The sequence below is a fragment of the Chionomys nivalis genome, chromosome X, assembly GCF_950005125.1.
Source record: "Chionomys nivalis chromosome X, mChiNiv1.1, whole genome shotgun sequence".
Classification (NCBI taxonomy): domain Eukaryota; kingdom Metazoa; phylum Chordata; class Mammalia; order Rodentia; family Cricetidae; genus Chionomys; species Chionomys nivalis.
In genome coordinates, this window is record NC_080112.1 from 16272635 (window position 1) to 16292393 (window position 19759).

The 19759-nt window shown below is 42.3% G+C and overlaps 1 pseudogene; it reads left to right on the top strand.

The window, feature by feature from the left end:
* Window positions 1-18211: 18211 nt before the first annotated feature.
* LOC130867695 (fructose-bisphosphate aldolase A-like) lies at window positions 18212-19404 on the top strand (annotated as a pseudogene).
* Window positions 19405-19759: the final 355 nt, after the last annotated feature.

Sequence of the window (19759 nt, forward strand, 5' to 3'; positions counted from 1 at the left end):
GACAGGAATCAGCTTAAAATGCCAGAACTTGACTTAAGCCAAGCGACGCCCACCTCCCAAGCCACAACACCACTGTGTAGCCCTCTCCCAGGCGCGGAAACAGTCAATAAGGAAATACCATAGTTAGGTTCTTTGCAACTTGCTGGAAGTGTGTCTGGCGCTTCATTTCCTGATCGCTCAGGTGGAAATTGTAAAAATAATTAAGAGCTATGACTAATCACCAAATCAAAGCAGGTTGCCCGACTCATTTGCAATTGCGCAAGGAGTTCTGTGTGCCAACAAACAAAGACTTGGGGAGTTTATTATTTAAACCAATTAAAAGCTCCAAGCAAAGTGAGGAGTCAATTTGTGGCCACGTGGTGGGAGAACAGAAGTTGGAAGAGCCTGAGGAATTTTGGGAGCAGGGCCATATGGCCAAGATCGAAATGAAGCACCCAGAATCACCAGGAATGTCTGCTCAGAAAGCAATTCAGAATAAAAAGCGTCACCTAGCCAGAACTGTCTTGTGCCCAGCACGAACCCACCCTATTCTGCTGGCGTTCCAGCCACTCTACAAGGCCAGTAGTCTTGCCCAACAAGAAAAGAAAAATCAAACTGACTCAAATCCGATCCCCGTTCGACAAGAGACATGGCTAAATTTCCTGTCCAGCATTTGCGCTTTTATGTATTTTAGGGCTACCTAGAGAGTTCTTAAAGGCGCAGATGAAAATCGGCTGCCCTGCCCTTCTTCCCAAATGAGGTCCACAGTCCATCTGGAGAGGGCACTCACACACTTGAAGGAAACTGTGGGCCATAAAATGGAAAGTAAAGAATTAAAAACCAGAGTCATTTGGTAGTAGTTATAAAAATAAATAAATAAATACAGTAGCCCGAAGGAGGCAGTTACTTCAGCAATTTAGTTTCACAGAATGGATGTTAGTGGTTAAAGTTACTTAAAGTTCCTTTTCACACATCAGTGAGGTAGCTTCCTTTTCCCCTTTCCTTGCCTTTTTTTTCTCTTTTTTCTTTTTTGTGAGGGTCCACTGTATTCCAGACTGACCTCAGACTTTCTACAGAAGTAAGGATGATGTCAAACTTTTAATCCTCTGCCTGTACCTCCTAAGTGCTCCAATTACAGGTGTGCGCCTCCATGCCCAGTTAGTTTCTGAGGTGCTGGGGCTAAAACCCAAGGCTTCATGCATGCTAAGCAAGCACTCTAGCAGCCGACCTATAAACCCAGGTCCCCCATCAGCTACTTGTTCACCTCATTTTTCTTCCAGACTACTGATCCCCATTTTTATAACTGCTGTCTTCCGTGAACCCACCACTCCACCACACCTGCATTTTCTAGAAATCTCATTATCCTTCTATTTTCAAGGGCTCTCAATTCTAGGTCCGAGTTCTATCTCCCTCCTAATACCCACTAAACAATTATTCTCCAAACTCCTTGGAGAAGAAGGGAGACGACATGTACCACTACCAGTCACCCAACTTTGAAGCTAAGTCACATGGTCATTTCCATGCTCTACATTACTACTAATGCCCTAAGACTAAATCATGCTATCCATCCACAGAGTGGCTCATGATATGCCAACAAATAAATAAAGTGAATTGAATAACAAAGAAAAACAGATATAACTGCATTCATTAAAAAAAGTCTAGCTCTATCAATAATTTCCAAGTTACTAAGGCATACTTGCTAGTTTATTGTAGTTATCACTCTGTGGCTCCAATATTCTGCTGCTTGAACCCCACAGGGAAGAAGTAGAAGGACTCCTACACATTGTTTTCCTTAAACTGTCATTTGTCCTGCAATGGGCATCTTGTCTTAACCTCATTTCATTCCTACAAGTTGGTAGCAGTAGCACAAACTAACATTTCAAATGGAGGAGACCACCCCTGAATGTTTAAGTTTTTTAAAAAAAAAAATAAAGAAAGAAAGACTATAATGAGGGTCTGAGTGGTGGTTTGAACAGGAATGGCCCACAAAGAATCTTGGGTTTGAAAGCTTGATACTTAGGGAATGGTACTCTTAGGAGGTGTGCCCTTGTTGCAAGAAGTGTGTCACTGCTGGGGCAAGCTTTGAGGTCTCATATGCTCAAGCTATGCCCAGTGTAGCACACAGTCTCCTGTCACCTGCAGATCAAGATGCAGACCTCTCAGCTCCTTCTGCCTGCATGCCACCATGTCTGCCTGCATGTCACCATGCTTCTTGACAAGACAATAATAGACTAAACCTTTGAACCTGTAAGCCAGCCCCAATCCAATGTTTTCCTTTATAAGAGTTGCCATGGTCAGGTCCAAGCCAGAGACCTTTGTGGGACCAGACACAAGTCAGGGACCTCCAACGGAGCAGGCCCAAACCAGAGACCTCTGCAGGAACAGGCCCAAGCTAGGGACTTCCACAGGAGGAGACCCAAGCCAGAGACATCTGTAGGAACAGGCCTGAGCCAGTGACCTCAGCTGAAGCAGGCTTGAGGCAGGACCTCCACAGGAGCAGGATTGAGCCAGCAACATCCGCCAAGGCAGGCCTGAGGCAGTAACCTCCACAGGGGCAGGGCAGGACTGAGCCAGTGACTTCCACTGGAGCAGGTCTGAGCCAGCAACCACAGCTGGAGCAGGCCAAAGGCAGTGGTCTCCACAGGAGCAAGTACAAGGGAGCAACCCCTGAGCAAGTAAGCCCCAGTCAGAGACCTCTGCTGGAGCAGGCCTGAGCCAGTGACCTCTGCCAGAGCAAGCACAAGGCATCAACCTCAGCAGAAGCAGCCCCAAGCAAGCAACCTGATCCATGGGATCAGGGCTGAACAACACCCGGGATTGCAGAGTGACCCACAAGAGTGCTGAGCGACCTCCAGAAACACCCAGTGACCTCCAGGGTGACTGGAATCATGGCCCTGACTACACCACAAGGAGTAACCATATGAGCCTTGGATTCACTGGCACCTGGAAGATTGATCACCAGAGACACAGCCCCAAATACACCAATCAGAGGAAAAGCAAAATACAAGAGATGGAAGAGAGGATCTCAAGCACTGAAGATACAATAGAGGAAATAGACTCATTGGTCAAAGAAAACATTAAATCTAACAAAAGCTTAGCATAAAATATCCAGGAAATATGGGACACCATGAAAAGACCAAACCTAAGAATAATAGGGATAGGAGAAGGAGAAGTCCAACTTAAAAGCACAGAAAATATATTCAACAACCTAAAGAAAGATATGCATATGAAGATACAAGAAACTTGCAGAACTCCAAATAGAACGAATCAAAAAAGTCCCCCCACCACATAAAAATCAAAACACTAAACATACAAAATAAAGAAAGAATATTAAGAGCAGCAATGGAAAAAGACCAAGTAACATGTAAAGGCAGAACTATTATAATTACATCTGACTTCTCATTAAAGACAATGAAAGCCAGAAAGTCCTGTCAAGTGTTATGCGGACATTAAGAGACCATGGATTCCAGCCCAGACTACTATACTCAGAAAAACTTTCAATGACCATTGAAGGAGAAAACAAGATATTCCATGACAGAACCAGATTTAACCAATACCTACCCACAAACCCAGCCCTACACAAAGTACTAGAAGGAAAACTCCAACCCAAGAAAATCAACTACATCCACAAAAACACAGACAATAGATGACCTCACAGCAGCAAATCACAAAGAAGGGGAAAAGGCACACAATAACATTACCAATAACAAAAACTAAAATAACAGGAAGTAGCAATCACTAGTCATTAATATTCCTTAATATAAATGGAACCAACTCACCTATAAAAAAACACAGGTTAACAGATTGGATATGAAAACAGAATTCATTCTTCTGCTGTATACAAGAAACACACCTCAAACTCAAAGACAACCTCAGAGTAAAGAGTTGGGAAAAAAATTTCTTTAATCAAATGGACTTAAGAAACAAGCTGGTGTAGCTATCCTAATATCTAAGAAAATAGACTTCAAACTAAAATCAATCAAAAGAGACAAAGTAGGACATTTTATATTGGTCACAGGAAAAATCCATCAAGAGGAAATCTCAGTACTGAACATCTATGGCCCAAATACAAGGTCACCCTCATATGTTAAAAAGAAAAAAAACTACTAAATCTTAAGTCACACATTAAACCACACACACACTATTAGTGGGAGACTTCAACACCCCACTCTCACCACTGGACCAGTCTGATAGCAGGATACAAGATTAACTCTAAAAAATCAGTAGCCCTCTTTTCACAGATTAAAAATGGACTGAGAAAGAAATTAGAGAAACATCACCCTTCACAATAGCCAAAGATAGCATAAAATATCATAGAGTAACTCTAACCAAACAAGTGGAAGACCTGTATGACAAGAACTTTAAATCATTGAAGAAAGAAATTGAAGAAGACCCCAGAAAGTGGAAAGATTGTCCATGCTCTTGGGTAGATAGAATTAACATAGTAAAAATGGCAGCCTTACCAAAAGCAATCTACAGATTCAATGCAACACCCAGCAAAATTCCAGCAAAATTCTTCATAGGCCTCAAAAGAATGGTACTCAACTTCATATGGAAAAGCAAAAAACCCAGGATAGCCAGAACAATCCTGTACAATAAAAGAACTTCTGGAGGCATCACAATCCCTGACTTCAAACTCTACTACAGAGCTACAGTACTGAAAACAGCCTGGTATTGGCATAAGAACAGACAAGAGGACCAATGGAACCAAATCTAAAACCCAGATATTAATCCACACACCTATGAACACCTGATTTTTGACAAAGAAGCAAAAAATATAAAATGGAAAAAAGAAAGCATATTCAACAAATGGTGCTGGCATAACTGGATATTAACATGTAGAAGAATAAAATAGATTTATATCAATTACCATGTGAAAAACTCAAATACAAATGAATCAAAGATCACCTCCTGAATATAACCCCAGTAGCACAGACACTGAGAGAAACAATTAATAAACGGGACCTCCTGAACCTGAAAAGTTTCTGTAAAGCAAGACACTGTCAACAAGACAAAACAGCAGACCACAGAATGGGAAAATATTTTCACCAACCCCACATCGGACAGAGGGCTGATCTCCAAAATATACAAAGAACTCAAGAAATTGGACACCAAAAGACCACATAATCCAATAAAAAATGGAGTACAGACCTAAACAGAGAACCCTCAACAGAGGATTCTAAAATGCATGAAAGAAACTTAAGGAAATGCTCAACATCCTTAGCTATCAGAGAAATGAAAATCAAAACAACTCTGAGATTCCATCTTACACCTGTAAGAATGGCCAAGATCAAAAACACTGATGGCAACTTATGCTGGAGAAGTTGTGGGGTAAGGGAACACTTTTGCCTTGCTGGTGGGAATGCAAACTGGTACAGCTACTTTGAATTTCAGTATGATGATTTCTCAGAAAACTAGGAAACAACCTTCCTCAAGACCCAGCAATACCACTTTTGGGTATATATTCAAAGGATGCTGAATTGTACCACAAGGACATGTGCTGAATTGTACCACAAGGACATATGCTCAACTATGTTCATAGCAGCTTTGTTTGTCATAGCCTAAATGCCCCTCGACCGAAGAATGGATAAGGAAAATGTGGTACATTTACACAATGGAGTACTACAAAGCATAAAAAAAATGACATCTTGAAATTTGAGGGCAAATGTATGGAGCTAGAAAACATCATATTGAGTGAGGTAACCCAGACCCAGAAAGACAAATATCACATGTACTCACTCCTAAGTGGCTTTTAGACATAAAGCAAAAAAAAAAAAAAAAAAAAAAAAAAAGCAGCCTACAATTCACAATCCCATAGAACCTAGACAACAAAGAGGACCCTAAGAGAGACATACATGGATCTAATGTACATGGGAAGTAGAAAAAGACAGGATCTCTTGAGTAAATTGGGAGAATGGGAACCAGGGAAGAGGGTAGGAGGAGAGAGGAGAGGAAGGGAGGTGTTGTAATAGGAGCGGCAGGGCTGCGTCCCCGGCACCCAGCCGCCCGCATGGCTAGCTTATGCCCCAAAATAATTACACGGAAACTGTATTCTTTTAAACACTGCCTGGCCCATTAGTTCCGGCCTCTTATTGGCTAGCTCTTACATATTGATCTAACCCATTTCTAATATTCTGTGTAGTACCACGAGCTGGCTTACCAGGGAGAATCTTAACCTGCGTCTGTCTGGAGTGGGAGAATCATGGCGACTCCTTACTCGGCTTCTTTCTCCCAGCATTCTGTTCTGTTTATTCCACCCACCTAAGGGCTGGCCTATAAATGGGCCTAGGCAGTTTCTTTATTATTTAACCAATGACCTTCCTCCATCATTTCCCCTTTTTCTGTTTAAACAAAAAAGAAAGGCTTTAACTTTAACATAGTAAAATTACATAGAACAGTTATTAAGCAAGAATTACAGTTACAATATTTATATCTATTTTATCTTTTATCATAACTAATGAAAACTATAACTATAACTAACCATTCTTCAACTCCATCAAAGACTCCAGAAGGATATAATATTACCTAAGCAAACAAGAGATCCAAAAACTAGAAATGACAGAGACATCTCACTGCCTGGACAGTCACCCAAAGTTCCTCTGTACCATTGTGGCATCCATCTTCAGCCTACAGGCCCATAGTATCCAGCAGACATTTTCGTCAAGCAGGAAATTCCAAAGACAGTTCAGTCACTTTTTGTTGTGTCCTGCAGAATGTCTCGCAGACTCTTTCATGAGTCAGGAACCCCGAAAGACCATCTCACCTTTAGGCAAGTTCAGCAGTCCTCTCTCTGCGGGTTCTTTGTGTCCAGTTTATGCAACAGTCCAGGCAAGAGCAGTTTCTTGCCCAAATGGCTATCAAACTCCATAAGGAGCCTCTTCGATGCCCATCATCCTCTTGAAGTAGATTGGTGCTGCCAGGAGTAGACGTGTCTCATTGTCATGAAAAGCCCTAAGTTATTAAAACATTTAAATGCCATATTCTGCAGTCTTTGAAAGATATGAAGAATGCCTATCTAGCTGAAATATATCTATGCACATCTAGAAAATCTAACTAACATGACTAAAAGCTTGACAATTATCGATGATTATCCATTAACAACCTATATACATTACATTTTTAAATAAACTATACAGTCACAATACCTTAATCAAGATTAGAAATATGCATATACATATAACAAAATTGACCTTCAAATCCACACCAATGCAAATTATTCATATCCCCCTTTAAATGTAAAAAAGAACATTTATAAACAATATATGGGAACATGGGCGCAGTTTTCTCTCCGAACTGCTTCCTGCTGAATGGGGGCGCTGTTATTCAGATCTTTCATGGTGTGACCTGTGTGTCAGGGTCATCTCGGTTGGCAGTTGTGTGAAGTAATTTTTTGAAGGGGTTCACAGTAACCTTTCAGGAGGGCGTGGTCTATCATACCATATTGGGATAGAAGAAATCCATAGGGTCGCATCCTCTGTGATAACAAAAGAAGACCCTCTCCAAAGCATCATATCCTTAGACCCATATTCTGAAATCATAATACCCTTGTATCCATTCTGGTTTAGCTTGGCAGCCCATATAATGAAATGTCTCTCTGCATTTAGCTCCTTTACAGTCAAAAATTTTAAAGAAAACACAATAATACAAAGAATCCAGACTCTCTGTGAATTTTCCATTTTTACGTGGCTTATTTTTCTTTATTTCTTTTAATCTATAACTATCTGTACTCTGTCTCTTTAAAGACTTTATCCCCCCTTTTTAAGGGCATTAACTTTATTCTCTCTATATATGTATTTTTTCTCTCTCAAGCCTACGTACATTCATCCTACATTGTGACCCATAGAGGTCTTTTATGTCTGAATCTGTTTTATTGTGAATCTGTAATTTTTTTTTTCCAGGAGCATTTCTTAAAATGTTAAGCAGTTCTTAAAAACTTAAGTTGCACCATGTAGGGGTAATACGGTACCATCTGTGTCCAGCTCAGTTTAAACCTTAACTGTGCTGTTATTATGGTAATTACGGTAGTTCCTGCCTGAGACCAGCAGAGTTTAGCACGGCGGAGTTGAGCCGCTCCTGCCTCAGAGCCATTTAGTGTCCCTGAGCCACACACAGTTCCAGGCACAAAGCAGTCCACATTGCCATCAAGCAAGCTGTAGCACTTTACTCCAAATGCCCCGTTCAAAGACTCTGTCTCCCGCAGGAGCCAGACAGAGATCGCGATGGCGGCACAGCCCAGAAAGCCGGCATTTTAAAACAGCCAGTTTTTTCCTGCTGCTGAGTCAGGACGATTTCTTTGCGGCACGCAACCCAGAAACAGCAAAAAGCTGTCTTAAATTCTCTCTGTGTCCTTTTTAAGCCCTCTCAGGTTTTACATGGAGTTCATTAGCACGTTGGGCGCCACTCTGTTGTAATAGGAGCGGCAGGGCTGCGTCCCCGGCACCCAGCCGCCCGCATGGCTAGCTTATGCCCCAAAATAATTACACGGAAACTGTATTCTTTTAAACACTGCCTGGCCCATTAGTTCCGGCCTCTTATTGGCTAGCTCTTACATATTGATCTAACCCATTTCTAATATTCTGTGTAGTACCACGAGCTGGCTTACCAGGGAGAATCTTAACCTGCGTCTGTCTGGAGTGGGAGAATCATGGCGACTCCTTACTCGGCTTCTTTCTCCCAGCATTCTGTCTGTTTACTCCACCCACCTAAGGGCTGGCCTATAAATGGGCCTAGGCAGTTTCTTTATTATTTAACCAATGACCTTCCTCCTTCAGGGAGGGGAGAAGAAAAAAATATTTCATGCAATAAAAACAATTTTTAAAAAAGTAATGATAAAAAAACATGAAGAAAGGAGTTGCCATGATCACAGTGTCTCTTCACAGCAATAGAAACCCCTACTATGACAGTGTGCAAGATGGCTCAGCAGGCTAAGGTGCTTGCTGCCTGCTCTGACATTCTGAGTTCAATCCCCACACCCCGCATGGTAAAAGGAGAGAAGAGACTCGTGAAAGTTACATCCACATGCACGCACACAGTGGAATGACAAGTGTGTGTGGACACACAGGCATACACACAATTAATTAACTAATTAATCAGTTAAATGTAGTTAAGGAAAATATAACAAGCTAAAAAGCATATAATTGCAAGATCTGTGAGTTCAAAGTTTTACTCTTGATAGGTGGGGCAAAGAAACCCTTCTAAATGAGATAGCTTCAGAGAGTTGCTTGGCTCCACAAAGGAACTTTTTTCCTAAACCATCAGATATGCTGAACATTTAAGGCATATAATAAGCCAGGCAGTGGCAGCAAATATTCCTATCGTAAACCAGTGTGACTGGAAATAGTATGTCCCAGAAACTAATGGAACCATTTTGAGTAGATTTCAAAAGAGATGATAAAGAAATATGGTCCTGCTGAAAGACATCCCTGGTGTGTGAGGAGATACAGGTTTGGAATAGCTCCGCATCTGCTTAAGAGCATCAGAAACTTGGACTTATTTCCAAGATGAACTACCAAGAGCTGTCAAGTATGATTGGCATTACAGCTACCAAACAAGCATTTTTTGTCAGACTTCTCAGAGTTCTCTTGCCCTGGCCTTTTTTTTTCCTGTTTTTATTATTTTTGATTTAAATATTTTTCATGTGATATATTTTGATTATGCTCCCCTCCCCCAAGCCCAACTCCTCCTAGATCTTCTCCCATCTCCTACTTTATTCTTTCTCTCCCTCCCTGTCTCTGTTTTTCCCCTTTCAAAAATTAAAAAAGGCAAACATAAAAATAACCCTCAAAAAATGGAAATCAAAACATGCCAAAATAAGGTGAAGTAAAACAAAAGCCCACAAAAGCAGAGTTTGTTTTGTGGCAGCCAACAACTCCTGAGTATGAGGCCTGCCCCGGATTGTGACTGAACACCCAGTGACACTCTATTGGGGGAAAATGATTTTCTGTTTACAAGAATGTATCACCTGCAGACAGCTTCTTGGTTAGGAATGAGACCTCGTGTCCACTTCCCCTCTCAGTGCTGGGACCCCATCTGACTTGAACCCGTGAAGGTCTTGTATATGTTATCACAGTCTCTGTGAGCTCACGTACACATCAGGCCTATTGTATAAGGAGAACACTGTTCGCTCAGAGTCATCCACTGCCTTTGGATCTTACCCTCCTTTCAGTAGCCCCTCTTCCACCTAGATTCCCGAGTCTTGAGGGAGAGGGGTGGATAAAGTCATTCTTTTAGGACTGAGTGCTCTAAAGTGTCTCACTATCTGCACATGGTCCAGCTCTGTGTCTCTGTGTTAATCCCCATCTACTGCAAGAAGTTTCTCAGATGAGGGTTGAGCCAAGCCCTGATCTGTCCTTAGGAGTCATTTTGTTGCTACGTGCCTTCAGCAGGGTAATAGCCTTAGATTTGTCCCTAGACCCATGGCCTATCTAGTCCCGGGCTCTTTTCCACTTTGGCAGTGTCAGGTGTGGGTTCCAGGATATAGGGTGAACCTCAAATCCCAACAAACCATGGTCAGTCTCTCCCATAACATTTGAGAGGCTGTTACTCCAGTATATCCTGCAGATATGCCACTGCTACAGGTCACAACATTTGCAACTGGGTGATATAGACATTACCTACCTTCCTCCTCCAATAGCATGCAGAGTCCCTTCCAGTAACGTGAATGCTATTCAGCAGGGATGAAGTTTCTAGTTAGGCATCAGCTAGAATTTTCTGTGCTCCATGGTGTAAGTATTGTCTTCAGCAATAGAGCCTTAGAATCGGGTTATGGAGAGGAACCAATAGCTTTTGGAATAGCCTGTGATGTTTGGGTGTTTCCATGAGACTTCTTTCGCCAATGACTTGACAAGAAGTAACCCATCCCTGACACTGGAGGTTTTACTTGGTGGCAACAGATGACTAGTTGGGACACTGCTTACCCTATTATGTGGTGACTCCATAGAGATCCCTTTTATATATGTATATATTTCAGGAAGCTTCTATATTAGTAGGTGTCCATATGATTCTTCCAATTTGCCTTGGCCTTTAATAAAAGGCTCGGGACATAGTTGAGATGTTCTCTGGAGATGCTACTGAGGGAAGACATGGGAGAAACTCACTTGTATTGAACCATGTTAAACATGAAACATGACTGATAAAATGTTTTCATTGCATTAAATGCCTGAAGCCTGGGATTGTCACCACAGCATATGGTAGCTATTCTGTTAACAAGAAGAGTTGAGGATTTGTTTTTTGTTTCCCAGCTGTATTTTTACTTAATTAGCTTACAATATTTACTGCTGAACACCTCAGAGAAGTACTTTGCTAAATTTTCAGTCAATACACAAAATAATCTACTGCATTTTATTATGGCATATTCATATATATTTGTATATGACACTTATGTATTTATCATGTTGTGCAGATGTGTGGAGGCCCGACTCCTTTCCTCAACTATTTTTCAGTATTTCTTTCTCCCATAGCCCCTCTGTGTGTGTGTGTGTGTGTATGTACATATGTGTATGACCCCATGCACGTGTGTGTAGTATATAGAGCAAGATGTAGGGTGTTAGCTTCGATTGCTCTTTGGCTTATTCCCCTGAGATAAAGTTTCTCATTAAACTGGAAGCTTGCAATTTTAGCCAGACTGCTAACCAGTGAGATCCTAGGGTTCACCCACCTCTACCCACACTGGGATTATAGTCACACACTAGGCTTTTACATGGGTGCCATGGCTTTGAACTCAGCTCCTCATGCTTGCGTAGCAAACACTTTACTAACTAAGCTATTGCTTTAACTCCTCATATATATTTCATTACAGTTCAGTCATATTCGTCTACTAATTACCATTTTGTCCTCTTCCTTCTAAATGGACCCCTTTCTGTTTTGATGTCATATACATAAATACATATATAGTTAAACATAAATTCTGCATGTAAGAAAAAAATCTAATAGTTTGTCATTTCTTCCCTTCACTAACTTTTCTTATACTCCCTCCTCTTCCTTTTATACCACTTTCTTCCTCCTCACAGTATCACAAAAGTTAGGTGGTCATGGCTGCCAAAGAAGATCTGAACAAAAAAGCTCAAAAAGATATACTAACAAAGAAGCAGACAACCCCTGGGGCCTCAACCCTAGACAAAGAACTATAGGCAACTGTCTTGGTTAGGGTTTCTATTGCTGGGAAGAGACACCATGACCACGGTAACTCCTATAAAGAAAAGCATTTAATTGGGGCTGGCTTACAAATTCAGAAGTTTAGTCCATTGTCATCATAGCAAGGAGCATGACAGCAAGCAGGCAGATACAGCACTAGAAAAGGAGCTGAAAGTTCTACATCCAGATCCATACACAGCAGGAAGAGAGAGATGCTGGGATGAGACTGGGCTTTTAAACCCCAAAGCCCATCCCCAGTGACAACTTCCTCTAACAAGGCCCCATCTACTCCAACAGAACCATACTTCTTAATCCCTCTCAAATGGTGCCATTCCCTGATGACCATGCATACAAGTATATGAGCATATGGGGACCATTCTTATCCAAGACACCATAGCAACTAAGGAATAATGAGAACAGAAAAAATAATCTTCCCCAGGAAAGAGCTCCAAAGTGGTCAGCCCTGAAATCTTATGCATACAACTAATATTGTATAGATTATACATATGAATATATAAATGAATATAAACTATATGTGAATATATAAATGAGTATATACACATATGTAGCAACAACTAAAGAAACAGAGGCTGTGAATTTGAAAGAGAGATTTGAGGATGCATGGGAAGGATGGTGGGAAGAAATAGAAAAGGGGGAAAGTGATGTGAGTATATTATAATTTTAAACAATAAAAAAATTTAAAGACTAAATGGTCATAGCTGTGTAAGCTATTTCTGGCTCATACACTCCATCCGATTGGTCTATGTTGCATTTGGACGAGTACCATGTTATTTTGTTACTATGGCTCTGTGTTGTAATCTGAAATCGTCTTTCACTTCCAGCACTGTTCTTTCTGCTTAAGAATGTTTTGGTTATTTGGGGTCTTTTGTGCTTTCATGAAAATTTTAAAATTGTTTGTTTTAGTTACATAAATGATATTGTCGTCTTAATGAGGACTGTGTTGAACATGTAGTTTTTTCTGGTTTTCACAATATTCTATCGATCCAGGAGCCTGAGTCTTTCAGAAGACTTTACAGGACAGGTATTGCAAGAACACATTAATTTCTTTCTTAAGCATATTAAAGTTTTCCCTGTAGAGATTTCTCACTTCCTTTGCTTTATTTGTAGATATTAATTTTGAAGATATCATGAATGGAATTTTTCCATGATTTTTTTCTCAGCAAGTTTGTTAATGGAGTACAGAAATACTAGTGATATTTGCTTGTTCATTATCAGATCAAAGCTTTTTCTCATGGAATCTTTAGGGTCATTTAAGTACACAATCATGTCATCTGATTGGGTAGTTTTCTACTTGTGTTGCTTCTAGTTTTTGCTTCTTTGTCTTATTGTTGTAGCTAAGATTTTGAGCACTATAAACAGGAATGAAGTGAGCAGATATCCTCTCTCATTCTACATTTTACCAGAAAAGTCTTTAGTCTTTCCTCACTTAAGCCTAGAATCATATTTTCAATATGACCTTGGCTACAAGGAAACTTGGAGCTAACCTAAACATTAAAGTTATTGAGTTTCTTGTGAAGGAAAATCACCCCTACAATGTGAATCTTCCTGAAAGACCCAGTTTTTGGCTTGTAGGTTTTCTCACGTCTCTCTACTGCCTTCAGAAGAAAGCAAGCTGGCTGTCATGCTATTGGCCAGTGTTTGGAAGGTCTTTAGAGATTCAAGCATCTTCTTTATCAGATCTGTCTGGGGGTGCAGATCAGTAGTAGAGGATTTCCTGGTATGTGCAAAACCTTTGGTCAGATACCTAGAACTGCATTAAATAATTATTTTGCTTGTTAAAAAGAAAAAAAAAGAATTGTACGTGAACAGCAGTGAAAACTTCTGCTTCAGACTGAAAATTCTAGGCAGACTTTGACTTAGAAAAATCTGAAAAGGGAACCGTGTGCAGCAATTCCATTGTTTTGGGAGTATTTTTCAGTTACTCTCAGGACCTCCTACACACACCGTCCTCCCAACTTCATGTCACCTTTTTATTGTTTTAAGTTAACAAAGTTAAAATCACTATTCATTGGAATGCACTGAATTGGAATACTCATCCCTCATCATCAGTCAGCCATAATAATCCCAGGGCTTGCCAACACTATGGTTTAGTGGGTGCCTATTGCCAGGCCTGAGGACCTGAGTTTGACCCCCCGGAACCGCTATAGTGGGAGGAAATAACTGACTCCTGCAAGCTGTCCTCTGACCACAATACTTGTGTCAAGGTGTGTGGGTGAGTGTGGGCATGTGCATGCTCACACTCACCCACATGCAATCACGCACACACACGGAGTAAATAAATGTAATGCAATCAGTAAAATGTAGTCATTCTTAAAAGACAATGATCTTTCCTGTGAACTAACTACCATGTACTGGCTGCTGTCCATGCACAATCTCGTTTCATCTTCCTTGCTGCTGTGCAAGATGTTATTTGTTATTGATGTAGAAATGGAAAGCCTGAAGATTACACAAATACAACAGTAAAAAAAAACACACAGCTTAGAGACAAACCCAGAGCTGTGTGGTTCTTACTGCCCATTATTCACACAGGATCAACAGCCCACAGGGTACTATGTACCTGGTTTTATCAATTAAGCAAGTGATGAGCAACACCTTATAAGTATCAGGGTTCTAATGCAAATTTCGGAGGCCCAAAAGCCACACCTACTTATCTCCATATGGATCCATTCAGTGGCCGCTGGACCATTTTTACCTTCTCCTCCCACCTGGGTGCCAACAGAGGCAAGAGGGTGAGACATCTGGAGTCAATGAAGTCCAGAGATTGCACCAAAGGGAAATACCAACGCAGGGGCAATCAACTAGAGAAAAAAAAAGTGTCAGTGCTGGCCGGGCCACACAGCTACCACAGTGAGCAGTAGAAGAAACAGCCTAAAGCCTGCTACTACCACTTAGGGAATTGTGTGAGTATTTCCCTGGTAATGCTTGACCCTCGACTGCTTCACTGAGCTCCAAACACGAAATATTTTGTGACCAGCTTGAGTTTTCTCATGGTGCTTTGGCATTTTCTGATTTTATGCTTGCTGGGGACTAAGCAAATCCGTTTGGGGTTTGTTGATGTTATTGTTGCTGCTGCTGCTGTTTTATTTGGTTGGGTGGTTTGGGATTTTTTTTGGTAATGATGATGTTGAAAAGTAAATATCACATGCACTCCCCACGTGCCCAAACTTGGATTTAACACAAGAAATTGATGTGTGAACCAGTGTTGCTATTTAATGTGGTTTCTATCAAAGTGTTCATAAAACCTGGAGCTGCAGCTGGCCCCCATTAGGTAGTTTCTTGGTGAAAGTTTCCCAAGGAAACTTTTTTTTTTTTTTAACAACTTCATAAAGCCAGGCACAGAAGGGCAGTGCGGCAACTGGCTGAGAGATGTGGGACTTTTTCTCTTTGGCTGAAATGTTAACGGGGTATTGCATGGGGTGGGGGAAGGGCTTATTCTGTCCATTTCTGGCAGAAGAATTGGAAGGCAGTTAAAAAAAAAAAAAAAAAAAAAAAACAACTCCATTTCGAACCTTGCATGAGCTCAATCATTTCTGCATGAATTCAACCTACTATAGACTAGGCACTGTGCCAAAGGCTAGGAGGACCAAAAGGATAAAGAGTGCTGGCCAAAACAAAAACAACTACTTCAAGACAGTCTGCGGTGTTGCTATAACAGCATTTGTAAAGCTATCTGGAAACATGCTAGTTGCCAAGTAGGGGCGAAGAAAGTATGCGATTTCTTCTCCCTGTAAAAGGAAATATGAGTGATTCGAGGATATGCCATCAACTTTTCATAACTCTAACAGATGACCTGAGACAATCCGTTTAATAAGCGCAGGTTCCTCTTGGCTCAAACTTGTAACGGGTTCGGTCCTTTTGGTTGGCTCTATTCCTTTGGCCCTGCTCTACCACATTGTCAAGAAAGCATACGGTCGATCTAACAAAACTGCTTGCTTCGTGGTGGGAACAAGTGCAGAGACTGTCATTCCATCCAACCCCGTGCTGCCAATGAGCAGAAAGCCCCCCTGCTCTTTACCGATTTCACCTGATCCCAATAGCGCCAAGCTGAGGACTAGTCTTCTAACACAGACCTTTGGTGGCTACTCAAGATCCAGAGCATAGCAGAGGATAATCCCATTTACTCCACCAAACAACGCGCAACGCCACCTTAGAGGTAATCTTTGGGGCCTGACTTGAGAACCTGTAGATTTGAATGGTAGGCTGTTAGATAAGCAACCCAATAAATAGATTCGTTCTATAAACAGCAACACTGATTCTCCCTGGCATGCTTACACATTCCCGTGGCTCGCAGAAGACTCCAGCTGAAAAACTTATACAGAGAGTGCGAGCGGCCTATTCTTACCCAACAGACTCTTCCCTCAGGTTAGTTACACAGCTGTGTCAGGATTAGCCATTGAACCAAAAAACCACTTCCACTCAACTAGCACAAGTAATAATAGTGTCTATAAAGCACCAATGGTATGATAAAACTGTACTCCAGGTTGAGGGACCAATGAGGTTATGGGGCTTACTTAGCGTGAGTGACAGGTTACTTACAGGAGGGATGGTGATGACAAAGCAACTGCACCAACAGCAAGTCTCACCCCAGCATGGATGACAGCTTCCGCATAGCTGAAAAGGCATAGTCTCCCCCACTGGTTAACATTGCACTTACTATACACTCTAGCACCACGTGAGACTCAGAGACTCTGTGCAATTAGGGCAGAATTACCTTCAAATGGCAGGAGGCCATGGTGGGAATCACGGGAGAGGGTCCAAGACCCCTCCTGCTCCGACTTCACTGAGGGGGCATTAACAGTTAGCGAGCCCAAGCTCTGGGTCTTTTGCAAGTATTCTGATGAAGATGATGGCTACTAAAGGGACAGCGGGAAAAGTGGGAACTGTTTCTTGTCTAAAGAACAAGGAATGAACCAGATTGGCAGAAACACTGTTCAGAGGCTTTGAGGGAGATTAAAATCACACTACACAGCTGGGCATTTTGGAGGTTCACGTCTTTAATTCAGAACTCACAAGGCAGAGGTAGGTGAATCTCTGGTCTACAAAGAGTTTTTCGGGACAGCCACCTCTATATCACTAGAGGTAGAGAACATTAAAGTCCAGTGTAAAGTGCTATATGAAATCAATGGACCCTAATTCTCATTAGCATTATAGTTAGAAAAGATGGAGAAAGGATTGAGCCCCCATCTTCTCAAGTATTGTGTTTTATCTGCAGTATTAGCCACTTTCTCTCCAAACTCTGTCTGTCCTACCAGATTCTTTTAATATTATAAAACCCACAAGACGTGTGGACCTGTAAAAGCAAAGACCCTGATTTTTAAAGATAATAAAGAAAATGATGCTAGTTGAATAACAAAAACTGATATGACCTTCCTAGGCTCCTAAGACCCTGAGAAGCTGTGTTGTTTCTCCCAAGAGTACAAGTTGCAGATACAAGCAGAAATTCACTCTCTTCTACCTGTACAGTCAACTTCTCCAAGATGATGTGTGCAAAGGCCTCTATCAAGAATGTGTCCTTGAAAGAATCAATTAGTATTTGGAAACCAAGTAATACTAACGACTGTGGGTCACAGATGATGCTACACACTGGAACTGTTCATAGTTGAAGCTAGGATGCCATGAGCCACCAGAGGTTTACTTTGATATTAGTTGGTCTACCCTGCCTACTTAAGCCTCAGACCCCTAAACCCACAGTGATGTTATAGGAGCTGATAACCTTTGCAACAATTCAAAATTCAAAATGGTTGCTTCCCTACCTCACAAATGAAGAAACCAAAGTTCAGAACCATTAGGTAAGTCCTACAAGGTCATGGACCTCAAGATGTTGTAAGGGACACTACCAGTCTTTTGACGCTACTGTTCAACGTGCTAATTTCGAAAGCACCACTAAGGCATTTAAGGAAGATAAAACCAGCATCTTGATCCTTTGCTTTTAGCAAAACAACTAATTGAAAGGATAGGAAAAGACGATAAACACCTTTGACTTCTTGTTGCTAAATGTCCACTTATGGGTCACCCCTTTCCCCCTCAATCAATAGGCTGCGTTCTTTTGGAACGCGTGCAGATGGGGGTTCTGATGACTTTATCCGTGTTCGCTCCTCTGTCCTTTCGCTCACCCACCGCCGTACCCGGCAGACCCACCCCCTCCTGTGCCAGGAACGTGCTGCCACTGGCACCATGCCCTACCCATACCCAGCACTAACCCCGGAGCAGAAGAAGGAGCTGTCTGACATTGCTCACCGAATTGTGGCTCCGGGCAAGGGCATCCTGGCAGCAGATGAGTCCATTGGAAGCATTGCTAAGCGGCTGCAGTCCATTGGCACTGAGAACACCGAAGAGAACAGGCGCTTCTACCGCCAGCTGCTGCTCACTGCTGATGACCATGTGAACCCCTGCATTGGGGGGGGGGGTGATCCTCTTCCACGAAACACTCTACCAGAAGGCAGATGACGGACGTCCCTTCCCCCAAGTTATCAAGTCCAAGGGCGGTGTTGTGGGCATTAAGGTAGATAAAGGCGTGGTACCCCTGGCAGGAACCAATGGCGAGACCACCACCCAAGGGCTGGATGGGCTGTCAGAACGCTGTGCCCAGTATAAGAAGGATGGAGCTGACTTTGCCAAATGGCGCTGTGTGCTCAAGATTGGGGAGCATACTCCTTCAGCCCTTGCCATCATGGAAAATGCCAATGTTCGGCCCGTTATGCCAGCATCTGCCAGCAGAATGGCATTGTACCCATTGTGGAGCCTGAAATCCTCCCTGATGGCGACCATGACTTAAAGCGCTGTCAGTATGTAACTGAGAAAGTATTGGCTGCTGTGTACAAGGCTCTGAGTGATCACCATGTCTATCTGGAAGGCACACTGCTGAAGTCCAACATGGTCACCCCAAGCCATGCTTGTACCCAGAAATATTCCAATGAGGAGATTGCCATGGCAACTGTCACAGCCCTACCTCGCACAGTGCCCTCTGCTGTCACTGGAGTCACTTTCCTGTCTGGAGGGCAGAGCGAGGAAGAGGCATCCATCAACCTCAATGCCATCAACAAGTGCCCATTGCTGAAACCATGGGCCTTGGCTTTCTCTTACGGCCGGGCCCTGCAGGCCTCTGCTCTGAAGGCCTGTGGTGGGAAGAAGGAGAACCTGAAGGCTGCCCAGGAGGAATACATCAAGCGAGCCCTGGCCAACAGCCTTGCTTGTCAAGGAAAGGACACCCCAAGTGGTCAGTCTGGAGCCGCAGCCAGCGAATCTCTCTTCATCTATAACCATGCCTACTAAGCAGAGGTGATCTAAGGCTGCCCCATCAACACTCCAGGCCCCTGCCTACCCACTTGCTTTTGAAGAGGGGGCCTTCAGGCTTTCCCATCCATCACTCTTGCTGCCCTTGTGACTGGTGTGGTGTTGTCTGCGAATGCTTATTCTGCCATCCCTTCCAGCCCACTGCCAATAAACAACTAGTTAAGGGGAATAAATAAATAAATAAATGTCCACTTATGAAACTTTCTCTTCCTGGCCTCGTCTTGAGCTCTCCGCTGGATGAACTGACTGGCTTGTCTGGCACCATGTAGACATAGTCTATATGTCATAGGGAGAAGGAACCCCTCCCCAAACTTGCAAATGCAATAAACATGAC